The sequence below is a fragment of the Lycium barbarum genome, chromosome 5, assembly GCF_019175385.1.
Source record: "Lycium barbarum isolate Lr01 chromosome 5, ASM1917538v2, whole genome shotgun sequence".
Classification (NCBI taxonomy): domain Eukaryota; kingdom Viridiplantae; phylum Streptophyta; class Magnoliopsida; order Solanales; family Solanaceae; genus Lycium; species Lycium barbarum.
This window is the reverse complement of record NC_083341.1, coordinates 72379517-72396454: the sequence shown is the minus strand read 5'-3', so window position 1 is coordinate 72396454 and position 16938 is coordinate 72379517.

Sequence of the window (16938 nt, the reverse complement as noted above, 5' to 3'; positions counted from 1 at the left end):
ATCACAAAACAATAACTTTTGGATCAAAGGTTGATGGCAAGAAAATTTTCTTTCTTTTCTTTCTTGTAGCCGAAAATGGGGTGGTCTTTAGCTTCTTGATTTTTTTTTCTCTACAAGTTGAAGATGACTTAGTCATCTCTTTTTTTAAGCCTTTCAAATAAAAACCCACTCATGGGCCTTGACCCATAAAGGGGGCCGGCCACCCCCTCCAATTGGGCCTTAATTTTTTTTTTTGTTTTTTGCTCTTTCTAGCCCAATTAATTATGGCCCTATTTGTAATTCCCGAAACTAATTTCCGAAATTCCAATTTTTCCCTTATCCTTATTCCACACTTCCACAAAAATATTCTTTCATGCACAACTCTTGTGTTAAATGTAACCAATGATGACTTTATTTCATACAAGTCAAGATTATTTCTAATTTTTCCAAATGCGCGAAAATACGGGACATAACATTTGTAATCAAAGCTGCATAATCATTCTGTATATAACATATATAACGTGTCCCGGCCCTTTAATGAGGGACTCGGTAATTATAATCATAGCATCATAAACATAAACATAGACGTGTCCCGGCCCTTTCCTGAGGGACTCGGTAATAAGGAATATGCCCTCCTGGCCACCATCTCCATATCATCATATCATCATATAATCACATCATCATATCATCATATATATATAACGTGTCCCGGCCCTTTAGTGAGGGACTCGGTGATTAATATAGTAAACATGCGCACGAAAACGTGTCCTGGCCCGGGACTCAGTGAAGGATATAGCGGTAAGCACGAGCAGAATAATAAGCAACCACATATATGCAATTCAGCTTTTGAGACTCGATAGATAAGCAACTAACCAGCTCTAAAGTATTAGGATAATAATCATATTCAATTCTTTTCAACTCTCATTACAAGCCATAGCAAGGAACGTTTCAGCTTTCATGTACATGTATCAATTTCCATGATGTAGTTTTTGATAGTCAAGTATGCTTCTATTCATGCCATTCTTTTAAGAGTAGGAACTTCTATACATCATTCATTAGTCAATCATATAGTAGGCACATGACAATAGCCTTAAGGAAATATAGAATCATAAGTCATGCATGGAACTAGAGAATAGAATTTACCCCAAGGTTCATACCATTTCATACTTACGTCTAGGACATGCCAAAAGAAAGAAGGAATAGGCTTTACATACCTTTAGCGTTTAGTCGTATTATAACTTGTACTTGCTGCCCAAAAACACTTATCCTATATCAAGATATCAAGAGCTACAATTAGTCTACGAGGGAATTCAATACGTACTTTAACGTTAACAATCCCTTTTAAACATTTAGACGACGTTTCGTTCGCATTCAAACCAACTACATACAACCGATCCAATATCAATAATCATATGCTCAATACCAATCCGGACAGCCCACATAACATTCCAAATACAACATTCCATATCGATTCACATACGGCTACTACATTCTCAAGTTACTCCTAATAATCCGTAGCCTTAACGTTTTCGTGTAGCAACTTTACAACAACCCAAACAACGTAAATACAATATATATTCTTAACTATCATTAGTCTTTCCAATTTAAAGAAGACAACATGTCCAAAACAGTTCCTAACCACGACACGTCCAAAACAGTCCCTAACCAACAACACGCCCAAAACAGTCCCTAACCAACAACATAAAGGTGCCCGGAATTCTTGCGAATGTTTACGAACATACCAAGCAAACCACATATGATTCTTACACATTATTTCATGTCTTCATTTCATATAATTTTAGTAAAATACGACCAGCAGTCACACGATAAATATATCACCAAATTCGTACGCAAATAGCTACATTGTCGACACTAAAACCTTACAACGACAACAACATGTTTAATGACATTACATTCATGATTTTTGGAACTGTTTTAGCATCATTTCCATTCTTACAACAGCCCACAATTCATCTCAATTTCAACTTGAATCATTATACTTCACTTCCACTAAACGTTCATAACAAGAATCAACACTCAACACATACAATTTCACCTCTAGCACTAAAACAGTCCACTGTTTTGGACTGCTTGTATGCTTCAACATAATTCATTTCTTTAGCACCTTAATTCACATATTCAACATGCATACAATACACCACAATGTCCATAACAACAACAATCAAAATATGGCACAAAACAGTCCATAACTTCTCCTAAAACAGCCCCCTACACGGCTTCAACACAACCACAACAACTTCATGCTTTTCATTCATTTATCCATACTACAACATATTCAATTCATTCCCATCATAAAATCCATGACAACAACCATCAAAATACCAAGTAAAATCAGTTCACTATTTTCCACAAAAACAGTCCACTACACGGCCATACTTCAACAAAACAACAACATGTTCATATCAACACAACTTCACCTCTAAAACAGCCCCTTCGGCTATAACCATATTTCAACACCAACATTCATAATTTTATACGTGCAATGTACATTTACATATTCACAACACCTCAAAATTCGTCCTAAAACAGTCCACACGGTTCAACTTCATCATCAAACACATAGAAAATGATCAACTCTTACCTAATCAAGTTGGCTTCTTAACTTTGCCAGAATCTTGTGAAATGAACTAATACTTGTTCTTGTTGCTCCAATGGATACTCCACGTTGCTATACACCTTGATAAGGGTTGAAACACTTGAAGAAAATATATTTTTTTGAATCTACTTGAATAACCCAAATCTGGCCGTGAGCTATAGGAGCTTGTATGGCATGTTTATGGTTTCTCCTTCACTTGAACCTTAATGGTGAATATGTATAACACTTTAGGGACTTATTGGTTAGAGAAAAATATAAGGGCTGGCCGTGCAATGGTGGTGGAACTGCCATGGCTGGCCGTGGCTCTCTCTCTCCTTCACTTGGTGAAGATGAGAGCCTCTCTCTCTAAGTTCACTTTGTCTAGTTGGGAAATGAGTTGGGCATGCAACTTTTGGTCAACAAGGAGACCATTTTGCTGCCCAATATAGTCATACACGTTCCCCCAACTAAGCATGGCTAAAAATCTGATTTTTGTTATGTGCTAGTGGACCCCACACGGCCACTAGTGCAAAATTTGCGAACATTTAAGTCTTAATCCCCACTTAATAATCCAACTTGCATCGTCCATATCTCCTTATCCCGATATTATTTTGACGAGAGGTTTGTTGCGTTGCAAACTAGACTCGATGAACTTAATTTTAGGCTTTTGAAACACCTTACAACTCCTCATATACAGGGAGATATGCCTCCAACAATATTGGCTAAAAATCTGGTCCGAGATTTTATTGAAGTTGTTTCGATTCATTTCGTTTAACTTCTAATCCTCTTCCAACCTCATGTAACCTATTATACATGCATATACACTCATATACATCCATAAAAATCCATATACACGTCTCGAAAGGGTTCGGAGAATCACAATAACCTTAAACATAACTAGAGAACTCACAAAGCTTTAACGAAACTCCAATCGCAAAAGTATATTCATATCTTTTGTCCATCCTCTATATCATTACTAATAATCTCAAATACTTTAAAAGGTCACTTGCATTACTTCATATACATACTCATAGCGCGATTTCAAATTCTTTAGGTAACCGTGTCACCGTGGGATACTTAAGGAAACAATATATATATAACGATATTCTTACTAACTCAATTAACTTTCCTTGAACCTTCTTAACTCATTCTTTCTTGTTTTAATACAAGTAGCACGGATTATTATGGAGTGTAACAAAATATGTACAATTTCATCCAAAATTTTCTTCAAACCTCAATCTATAAGCCAACAAAACCAATACAATAACTATAACTCTTATTCCCGTAAATATTCCTAAATCCGCATTAATAAAGAGAGATTCATACCTTATACGTACTAGAATAGCAAGACCTTTAATATTTGCATCAACTTCGAACCAACTCCGTCGCCAGACAAAACTATAATAGCGACCACACGTTACCCGGACCTCGATTAACACGCCGTCACTTGAAATCTCTCAAAATCCTCACTTTTTATGACACAAATACCCCTATATATGTGCTGAGATTTTTGGGAAATAATTTGGGGCAAAAATGAGTGTCTTGGCCCTTATATAGTGTGTGAAAGTCGGTGGAAACTGATGTGATTCTTTGAGTTAACAAAGAACCAATCGACCAGGATCTCGTTCTTGAAGCGATTTGGCTGGCAGATTTCAAGAAACTGACGTAACTCAAGTTGTATGTCTTGGAATTAGGTGATTCCAAAGCAAGGTGAAAGATGACGATCTGAACTATGAAAATAACTATTTATCCGTTTAAAACAATTAAATATTAAGGGTGGAATGATGGGAAGAAAGTTACGGTTCTGGGTATGAAATAGAATGAATTTTAATTAAGAAACGAGTTCATGAATGATCAAGAACCAATAAAGTCCCTAAGTCACCACTTGAAATCAACTTACGTGATAAAGAAACACCAGACGCTATTGAAAAGAAGATAAAGATTATCACCACCTTGCTTGAAACCAAAAACAAGGATAACGAAGACCAAATAGAGAAAATAACTCTATTGCAAAATTTAGGTTTATGCTAAAAAACGTGAATTCTATTTTTACAAGTCATGAGAACCCTTTATATAGGCCTAGGGTCTCTTCTTTTATGACTACAAATCCCTATTCTACTCTAGAAAGGAAATAACTAAAAACAAGGAAAGTAAAACCCTATTCTATAAGGAAAAGAATAAAGAAAACTAGAATCCTACTAGAACTAGGATAAAGATCCTACTAATGATAGGAAATTAAATCCTACAAAAATATAAATCAAGAAACAAAAAACCTATTTAGAAAAGGATTCAAGAAACAAGAATTGGAAATAATCTTCAAACTTGAGCTTCTTCGACTTTTTTTTTTCTTGAATTTCAGTCTTGTGTTTCTTGATTTTCTTGGATTTCCTGATATTCTTCATCTTCCATCATTAATAGATGTGATTCTTCAAGTTAACAAATAACCAATCGACCAGAATCTCGTTCTTGAAGCGATTTGGCGGGCAGATTTCAAGAAATTGACATAACTCAAGTTGTATGTCTTGGAATTAGGTTATTCCAAAGCAAGGTGAAAGATGACGATCTGAACTATGAAAATAACTATTTATCCAATTAAAACAAGTAAATGTTGAGGGTGGAATGATGGGAAGAAATTTAAAGTTCTGGGTATGAAATAGAATGAATTTCAATCAAGAAACGATTTCTTGAATGATCAAGAACCAATAAAGTCCCTAAGTCACCACTTGAAATTAACTTACGTGATAAAGAAACACCACACACTATTGAAAAGAAGATAAAGACTATCACCACTTTGCTTGGAACCAAAAACAAGGATTAAGAAGACCAAATAGAGAAAATAACTCTATTGCAAAATTTAGGTTTATGCTAAAAAACGTGAATTCTATTTTTACAAGTCATGAGAACCCTTTATATAGGCCTAGGGTATCTTATTTTATGACTACAAATACCTATTCTACTCTAGAAAGAAAATAGCTAAAAACAAGGAAAGTAAAATCCCTATTCTATAAGGAAAAGAATAAAGAAAACTAGAATCCTACTAGAGCTAGGATAAAGATCCTACTAATGATAGGAAATTAAATCCTACCAAAATATAAATCAAGAAACAAGAAACATATATAGAAAAGGATTCAAGAAACAAGAATGGGAAATAATCTTCAAACTTAAGCTTCTTGGACTTTTCTTTTTCTTGAATTTCAGTCTTGTGTTTCTTGATTTTCTTGGATTTCTTGATCTTCTTCATCTTTCATCATTCTCCCCTTGTTGAGAAAGACTCGTCCTCGAGTCTAAAGGCTCCATAAACGATGAAAGATTAGCAAAATTTTTTTTTTAACAACCCATGCTCACCAGGCTCTAAGTTGCATTTTTCTAGCTTGTCATAGAGCTTCATCGTGTTGAAAGAAAGCTTTAGATATGGCTGAACTAAATCCCACTTTCTTAGTAGTAACATTATACCTTGATTTCTCAAACATATCATGTTAAACTGGTCTTCAATGTGTAAACCATGATCATAACTTATTTCCTTTTGATCTTCATGAATCTTGAGCACTCTCGTGCCGATGTGGTAATTGCATGCAAAATATGAGTTAGTGCCACAGAAACCTTTAAATAAATCAAATTCATGTACCTTTGGATCAGGGTTAGAGAATAAATCATGTCTTCTTATGAGCTCCTCGATGATTTTGATGCTCTCATATTTGACATGATTATAGCCATTAACCTCAATGAAATTGAGAGATATTAAATCTACACGTTCTTGCAAAGATTCAACCTTTTGAGAAATAAATCTTTCTCGAATTAGATACTAAATTAAACTCTCATTCATAGACTCCTTTTCAGCAACTTATTCTCTTTCTCTTCCAAATCTTCATAGACTATTGGTCCTATGCAATCCGTTACTTTGGTTGGTGTGGAGTAAGAACAAAATTTGTATTCTTTTTGAAATCCCTTTGTGGAAACTCGATCTCACAAATAGTTGGATGCTCCAATGGATCCTCATCAAACTTTTGAGGTAAATCCTCCACTTGTGGATCCAATTCATTCTTCTCCTCCGTTTGTTATTCCACATTTATGGGACCGATGATTTGTAATTTGATCACAAAAGAATCATCAACATACTTGGAGTCTTTAGCAACATCTTCTGGATTCAAGGGAACTAAACTGATTTTTCTTCCATCATGCAAGAAAGAATAGCTATTTCGGTATTCATCATATTTAGCACCCCTATCATACACCCATGGTCTTCTAAGTAATAAGTGGCAAGCATCCATCTTTATTACATCACACCAAACAAGATCTTTATATATTTTTCCTATAGAAAAAGAAACTAGGCATTGACGAGTTACCTCTAAATCACCATCATCATTCTCAAATTTGATGCTATAAGGATATGGATGAGGTTTTGTTAACAAGCCAAGTTTAGAAATCATCTCTTCAGAAACAACATTAACATGACTTCCTTTATCAATGATTACCGAACATACCTTATCATGGGAGGTACATCTAGTGTGGAAAAGAGATTCCTTTTTCCATAGTTTTTCATATTCTTGAACCTAACGTCCTCTTCTTTCTTGCATATAATCCATAATATTCCTCAACTGTGCTCTGATACCAAATTGATGTGAGTCGTGGTGTGAAATAGGCTCTGATACCAAATTGATGTGATTCTTCGAGTTAACAAAGAACTAATCGACCAGGATCTCATTCTTGATGCGATTTGGCGGGCAGATTTCAAGAAACTAACGTAACTCAAGTTGTATGTCTTGGAATTAGGTGATTACAAAGCAAGGTGAAAGATGACAATCTGAACTATGAAAATAACTATTTATCCGTTTAAAACAAGTAAATATTGAGGGTGGAATGATGGGAAGAAAGTTAAGGTTCTGGGTATGTAATAGAATGAATTTCAATCAAGAAACGAGTTCTTGAATGATCAAGAACCAATAAAGTCCCTAAGTCACCACTTGAAATCAACTTACGTGACAAAGAAACACCACACGCTATTGAAAAGAAGATAAAGACTATCACCACCTTGCTTGGAACCAAAAACAAGGATAAAGAAGACCAAATAGAGAAAATAAATCTATTGCAAAATTTAGGTTTATGCTAAAAAACGTGAATTCTATTTTTACAAGTCATGAGAACCCTTTATATAGGCCCAGGGTCTCTTCTTTTATGACTACAAATCCCTATTCTACTCTAGAAAGGAAATAGCTAAAAACAAGGAAAGTAAAATCCCTATTCTATAAGGAAAAGAATGAAGAAAACTAGAATCCTACTAGAACTAGGATAAAGATCCTACTATTGATAGGAAATTAAATCCTACTAAAATATAAATCAAGAAACAAGAAACCTATTTAGAAAAGGATTCAAGAAACAAGAATGGGAAATAATCTTCAAACTTGAGCTTCTTGGACTTTTCTTTTTCTTGAATTTCAGTCTTGTGTTTCTTGATTTTCTTGTATTTCTTGATCTTCTTCATCTTTCATCAGAAACCTACTTAAAATTTTCCCTTTGCGTTCGCGGCCCTGGGTCGCGTTCGCGAAGGGTTATTCAGTCCTCCTCTTCGCATTTGTGGCCCTTTGGTCGTGTTTGCGAAAGGTTAATCCCTGCTCTGGCGGCCTAACCTGTAACGTCCATGACTCCCTACTCTGATGTGATATCGACGAGCAGTTTGTTGCGTTGGAAACTAGACTTCATGAACTTCAATTTAGGCTTTTGCTTTGCTTTAAAACTCTTCATATACTAAAAGATATTCTTTCTCCAATTTGGACCAAAATTGCCCGTCATATTTTCTCCAAAGTCCAACAAACTTAATTTCCTTAATCCACTTGCCCTCCAATCCTTCCTTAGCTTATTATATGAACTTAAACCCTCATAATCATAAGGTAGGCACATATAATCTCATATATCCTAGAAGGTAATCCAGTTTCCACAATTACACAGCTAACACCTAACGAATCTTAACGTACAAAACTACGAGGTGTAACAGTACCACTGCCTCTAGTGCGCTATCGCGTAGCTGAAGGGCAGTTCGCGCAAACTACGTGGCTTCCAGAAAAATGGGCATAACTTCTAGTACCGAGCTCCGTTTGCGCTCCATAATATATTGTTGGAAAGATATTTCAAAAACCTAAAACTTTCATGCTTTGAGATTTCTCAAATTCCTATCGTAAATAGCCAAAAACAGGCCATAAGTACAGACTATCTCAGACTTAGATGAATTTAGAAGGCCTTAAGAACTTCACTTTTTGGTTTGAATTCAAGATGACTGTTTATCACCCGAATTCATCCCAAATGGATTCATATAGCTAAAATCTCATCTTTATACTAGTTTCTTGCATTCACACCTAACTCGGATTTATGGGATGTTACATTATCCCCTTCTTAGGATCATTCATCCTCGAATGATGGGTCGTGGTTAGGAATGCAACTGGACATAGCTTGACTACATGAACGTGAGTAACATGAATATTGAATTGACATGAATACGTGAATACTAACTTTCATAAATACCGGACAGATATGAATAAATAGCTATTGAACTGAATGCATACATGAATACTTTACACGAGATTTGAGAAAAATTTGTTGGCATGAATGGAATTAGTATTGGAAAACTAACATAAACATGACATGATTGCATGGACACGAGGAGCATGACATGGAACATGAATACATGAATATTGGCCAACGTGGATAAATGAGTGTAAAACTGACGTGAGACCTGAATACATGAAAACATGGATATCATAACATTAAATCTGAATGTTGAAAACACAAATGTTATAGCAGGAGATCTGCATGCTGAGCCGAGATGGGATCTGAACACTTAGAGGATTGATTATAGATGTTCGTATATCACCATAATAGACATATGAGATAGGAGTATGACTTAGGCTTTGAATGTAAGCGCAGCTCGATGCGAATGACACAGACTTGAGTCATATAATAGGAATATGATCCTAACATAGGTATTCATAAAGCTCTAGCGTAGGCATGACATGAATACGTCGAATTTGAGTAGAATACTTCTGAGATAAGTACCACAGAATACCTGCTAGATCTCACTTTGAACATGGAACATACCTTACTTTGAACCTTACCTTGTTCGCTCTAAAACATAGATATGAATACCTTGGCTTAACTTACCTATTATCGAGAGCGGATCATAAAGGATTGAGAGAAACGAATCATTCATACGAATTATATGAGACACTTTGTCTTAGAACATAGACGTGGCATGGGTACATCAAACTGAAGGACGTAACATAGAACATACATACATGGAAATAGGATTAGTAAGGCATAAAACCTGATTACATGAGTAGCATGGCATGGGGCATGGGGGCATGAGAAACATGGCGTTTACATGAGTACTTCGAAGCTACATACCCTGGCGTTTGGACATTAGGTCACGAATATTGAAGTAAGAATAAGACATAAGTGTGACTTGCATGGAGTACAATCTGTAGGCTTCACTCTTGGGTCAGGGACATAGGGCATGGATAAAGCATTACCTTTATAACTTAGATATACTGAAAGAATAGGACATGGTTCAACATAGCTTACTTTTATAACTGTAAGTCGACACCCTCATTATAAAATAATACTCATGAAGGAAGGGATCACAGGCATGAATACTTCGTTCATCAAGCACCTAAGACGTGAGTAGAAAGTCACCTTGAACATAAGCAGGGCATAGGTACTTCGGAAAAGAGAAGGGCATCCTTTGTGCCAAGCTATGAGATGGTTTAAAACATTAGACAGAGGAACATAAGCACGGATTACATCAAATTATGGTAGGTTATTCATATTGATCTACTTTCATCATTACCTATCACAATCATTGTTACGATACTGCTACAAGTGGGATGCATGAAGAGATGAATTGGGGTACGAGTACGTGGCAACGTGGATATCATAATCATTGGGGTTAAAATAAGACATTTAACTTAGGGATTTTCCTTTTATTCCAGGGATAGGTGTAGAATGCATAGGATTTTTTTCCTTTAAACGTTGACATTACCTTTTCCCTGATCCTTATCAAAATCATCATCATATTCAAAAGTTACTTAGAAGCTAGAACATGGACGTATAAAGCACGACAAATACGTGTGACATAAATATGGTCTTTAACATTGAACAAGAGTACAACCTGATGTGCGAAACATGAAAGGTCATTTCCCTTGCATCGTCTACTTTCGTACGGAGTCTTAATGTTACACCTCGGAAAGTTTTTCGTTGAGGCACAACAAATAGACTAAAGAAGAGCACGAGTATACGGTATTTCAATAAGTAATGAATGACATTTGATGACCCTAACTAAGATTTCAAAGACGTTCGGGATAGGGGAAGAAAGTTTTCGAAGAGAAGGCAAGACATACGATAGGGATCGAAAAGGAATTATGAGTAACAAGTTAACGAGGATTGAATAATGCTTTGGAGAAGAGTTGTAACGCCCCTTAGATTGTTACTGAGGTGATAAACAAGTGCTAAGAAGGTTCCATAAGGATTGGAGATCAAACGAGTCGACGAGAACGAACTTCGGAAAACTGGACATTATACAGCCAAACATACTGGCCGTATAAAACATACGTACCGTATGTTTCACCGTATAATCAGCCCAGAATAGCAACCCTCTCTGGACCAAATCTACGGCCAGACATACTGTCAATATAATTTATACGGACCGTATGTTGGTCCGCAGATTTGGTGTATTAATAAGGGACAAAGTTTCATTTTATTTCATTTTCCCTTTCACACACCTTCTCTCTAAAACATCTCTATACACTTCTCCCACAAGAATTCAAGAGATATTAGTGATCAACAACATCAAACTAAGTGTATCAAGTGTAAGAAACCCATTAAAGTTCATCCAAGGCAAGGAATCCAAGTGAAGGTGAAACTAGGGTTTTGCTCAAGTGAGGTGTTTTCACCCAAGGTTCATCCCAAAACCATCTAAGGTAATATTTATGGTATTTCCATGTTGTTTAAGGTATTTGAAAGTTAAAACACTTGGATTGTAGAAGGATATAGAAAAATGGGTCATGAATATAGAAATAGTGCCATTTTGAGTAAAAGCTTGAATTGAGTCATGATTCTTGATGTGTTGTGATATGGATATGTTATAAATGATGTTAAGAACATGGGATAGACATTGTATATGAATGAATGTAATTGTGTGTTATGACCATAGATATGGATAATTGGAAGTGAATTGAGAGATATGGATAATGTGGATGAATAAAGACTATTGTTATAATATTGTGAATGTATTACTGACGTTTGGGAGTTGATATATGATATGGAGGAAGTTGTATAAATAAAGGAGATGTTGTCCAATTTTCTCTAGCATTAGTCGTGTATGCTAGCTATCGATTTTCTAATGATAGTATAACTCAAATAAAGGTAGAAACGTGACAATTGAAGGAGAACGTGCAAGTGTAGAATAGTTTAACAGGAAGGTATGTAAGGCTAACCCTTCTTTCATAAGGGATGGTTTTTTTGCCAAATATCTATTCTTCTATGAGCCTATGATGCTCTCCATGTGATTCTATCTTCAAAAATCTACAAAGCTTATAATTCTTGATATGTATTACGATTGTACTAAATTTCTCATATGATGAATAATCATATAAGGGCAGATGTAATGAACGACGATAATGATGGCAACGATAATGGTGATAACGATAATGATGACGATGATAAGAGCGATAATGCTAAAGACGCCTATGAGCTTATATGTATGTGTGCCTATGTATAACTATTATGAAACCCCGAGCTTATATGGCCGGGTAGAATATATATATATATATATATGTGATGATGATGATGCGCGCGCACCACTGCAGTTGGGTAAGGATTATCCTGAAGCCTTGGTAGGGACAGTGAGCCTTGGTTGGCCAGGTATGTATGATAACCGAGCCTAACCATGGTCGGGTACGTGAAACACCGAACCTTCGTGGTCGGGTATGCTATGTAAATGTTATGTATATGATATAGATATGTATATGATATAGACATGTATATGATATGGATATGTATATGATATAGATATGAGTATGAATACGAACATGATACAAATAAGAATATGTATATGAATACGACTATGGATACAAAATGTAAATGAGTACGGATATGAATACGGATACAGATATGGATGTATGTACACAATCACTCATTAGAAATGGAAAGTCCCTATGAAAGGCAAGTAAGTGCTTATGACGATGACACTACTATCTTCCATATTATGCTTCTATAATGATATTGATCATGCTTTACATACTCAGTACATTCTTCGTACTGACGTCCTTTTGTTTGTGGATGCTGCGTCATGCCCGCAGGTGGCTAGGGAGACAGGCTTGATCCATAGCTATATTTCTCAGGGACTGCATAGCAGAGCTCCATTTCATTCGGAGCTATAACTTTTGGTATTGATTCTTTTGTGTACATATTTATGGGCATAGCGGGGTCCTGTCCCGCCTATATAAGATGGCATACTCTCTTTAGAGGCTCGTAGACATGTGTATATGATTAGATGCGTTTGGCTTTGTCGGCCTATATTTTGGATATCATTTTGTTAGCCTCGTCGGCTTATGTACATTGATATGGGCATAGTTGCTTATGATGATATGAATGTATGATTTAATATGTGGCTCACCTAGACGTAAATGTAAAGGTATGTTAGAGGTGCCCGGGTGGGCTAGCACCGGGTGCCCGTCATGGCCCTCCGCTTGGGTCGTGACAAAAGTGGTATCGGAGCAGTTCTGTCCTACAGTGTGTCTACGAGCCGTGTCCAGTAGAGTTTTGGTTATGGGTGTGTTGCGCGCCACACTTATAAACATGAGGTTTTGTGCTTTTTAGGAATGATTGACCTTCTTTATTCATAAGATCGTGCGATAGAGCTATGACATACGACCTTCTTTTTTCCTAACAGTGTGTTATGTATTTCAGAGATGCCTGTAAAGAGAAAGGCTACAGCAGCCCAAAAGGGCAAGACAGTGGCAGAAAAGCGAGCTGAAAGAGCACCACTAACAGTTATAGAGGAAATGAGTCCCAGAATGTGGCTCAATCTTGGTTCTCCCCGTCAGTGCCTATTTCTGAGGAGCGAGAGGGAGCCTCAACCCTAGCTCCAGCACCTCCGGCTCCTCCACCGGATGCTTCAGGCCAAGATGTAAAAGATGCCATTCATTTGCTTACTCAATTGGTTGCTGCCCAGACTCAGCGGCAAAGTACAGGGCAAGGTGATAGGGCTTTCAGTGCAAGGGCCCGTGACTTCATTAGCTTGAACCCTCCGAAATTCTTTTGGTCAAAGCCGGATGAGGACCTTCAGAATTTTATTGATGGAATGTTGAGGACGCTACGCTTGATACATGCTTCAGACACTGAATCGGTGGAATTAGCGTCCTATATATTGAGGGATGTTGCGGTTCATTGGTACATAGTTTGGATGGCTTCACGGGGAGCCAATACACCTCTCCCGGTATGGCAAGAAATTGTTGATGCTTTCCTCCGACATTATTTACCTCCAGAAGTTCGGCGAGCTAGACCCGATAAATTCTTGAATTTGAGGCAAGGTTGAATGAGTGCTTTAGAGTATTGTCTCCGCTTCAATTCTTTGGCTAGGTATGCTTCAGCCATGGTAGTGGATATGGGTGACCGAGTGCACCGATTTGTGAAAGGCCTAGGGCTACATTTTATGGATAGGTGCTTGACTGCATCCCTTCAGGATAATATGGATATTTCGTGCATTCAAGCCCATGCTCAAAATTTAGAAGAAAGCCTACAAAAACAAAGAAGTGAGAGTGAGCATGATAGGGGACATAGCAAGAGGGATAGATCTTCGGGTCCGATGAGTGAGTATAGAGGCGGGCACAGACAACAATTTTCTGGGCATTCAGGCCATTCTATGACTAGTGCGTCTCCACGGTTTTCAGGCCAGAGATTCGATAGACCCACTCATTCTGGGCCGAGTCAGAGTTTTTCGGGATCTCAGTTCAGAGGTGATTCGGGTCAGGCGAGGCCACCTGTACCACGATGTTCCCAATATGGGAAGTTACATTGGGGTCAGAGTCGATCGGGTTCAGAGGTTTGCTATTCATATGGTCGGCCCAGCCATATTATGCATGATTGCCCCTCTGTTGGTGGTAGAGGTAGGACCCAGCCTTCAGGGTTGGTAACCGGATCTTCATCATCTATATGCCCTATAGGGCCAGGTTCACATTCGCCAGTCGGCCATAGTAGAGGGAAAGGGAGAGTCCCCAGTTCTGGCGGTCCTCAACACCGTATTTATGCTTTGGCTAGACACCAAGATCTTTGAGTCTTCTCCTGATGTGGTCACAGGTATATTATCGGTATTTTCTTATGATGTATATGCTTTGATAGATCCGGGCTCCACATTGTCATATGTTACTCCGTATATTGAGGGTCGGTTTAGAGTCGAACCGGAGTCGATCAAACCTTTTGAGGTGTCTACACCCGTTGGTTAATCGGTAATAGCTAGCCGAGTATATAGAAACTGTATAGTTGTGGTTTTTGACCGTCGTACTATGTTTGACTTGCATGAGTTAAAAATGGTAGACTTTGATATTATTATGGGCATGGATTGGTTGGCTTCTTGCTATGCCAATGTTGATTGTAGAATGAATAGTTCGTTTCCAATTTTCGGGAGAACCAGTTTTAGAATGAAAGGGAATACTGCATCACCAAAAGGTAGGTTTATTTACTATCTAAAGGCAAGGAAAATGATTACGAAAGGATGCATTTATCATCTAGTTTGGGTTCAAGATGTTGAAGCTGAACCACCGACTTTTCAGTCAGTTCCCGTAGTGAATGAATTTCTGGATGTGTTCCCGGAAGAGCTTCCAGGCCTTCCTCCCGAGTGGGAAATTGATTGTGCAATTGATGTGCTGCCAGGAACTAAGCTTATATCTATTCCTCCTTATAGAATGGCTCCCGCTGAATTGAAAGAGTTGAAGGAGCAATTGAAAGACTTGCTTGAGAAGGGCTTTATTAAGCCTAGTTCATCCCCATGGGGAGCACCCGTATTGCTTGTCTGAAAGAATGATGGCTCCTTGAGAATGTGCATTGACTATCAGTAATGGAATAAGGTGACGATTAAGAACAAAATCCTCTTCCGAGGATTGATGACTTATTTGATCAATTACAAGGCGCCAATTGGTTTTCAAAGATAGATTCGAGGTCCGGGTATCATCAAGTGAGAGTTAGGGAGAAAGATATCCCTAAGACAGCTTTCAAGACAAGATATGGCCATTTTCACTTTCGAGTGATGTCGTTTGGACTAACTAATGCACCGACAATATTTATGGATTTGATGAACAATGTGTTCAGGCCCTTCCTAGATCTATTTGTGATTGTATTCATCGATGACATCTTGGTGTATTCCAGATCCGAGGCAGAACACACAGATCATTTTCACACTGTCCTTAAAGTTCTTCAAACTCGAGAGTTGTTTGCAAAAATTTCTAAATGTGAGTTTTGGTTGAACTCAGTGACATTTTTAGGCCACATTGTTGCAGTCGATAGTATTCGGGTAGATAGCCAAATGATTGAGGCCATACAGACTTGGCCAAGGCCCACAACTCCTACGGAGGTTCGTAGCTTTCTGGGCTTAGCAGGTTATTACAGGAGATTTGTTGAAGGTTTTTCTTCCATTTCTGCACCACTCACAAAGCTGACCCAGAAATCAACAAAGTTTCAATGGACAGATGCTTGTGAATGAAGTTTCCAAGAGATAGGAGATCGATTGACTACTGCCCTCGTCCTGACACTTCCATAAGGATTGGAAGATTATGTTGTTTATTGCGATACTTCAGGCATTGGGCTAGGCTGTGTGTTGATGTAACATGGTAAGGTGATTGCGTATGCTTCAAGGCAATTACGAAAACATGAGAAAAATTACCCAACCCATGATCTAGATTTGGCTGCGGTGATTCGTGAATTAAAGATGTGGAGACATTATTTATATGGTGTCCATGTGGATATTTATACAGATCATAAGAGCCTTCAGTATATCTTCAAGCAGAAAGCGTTGAATTTGTGGCAACGACGATGGTTGGAATTGCTAAAAGATTATGATGTTGATATCCTATATCACCTCGGAAAGGCAAATATTGTGGCTGATGCTGTTAGTCGTAGATCTATGGGAAGTTTGTTTGATGTACGACCAGAGAAGTGAGAAATGGCTCGTGAGCTCCAGTAGTTAGCTTGCCTAGGATTCCGAGTAGTGGACTCAGGTAGCAGGGGAACTACCATTCAGAATTCAGCAGTCTCGTCGCTAGTAGCGGAAGTGAAAGAGAGACAATACGAAGATTCCATGCTAATGCATTGCAGAGATACACTCC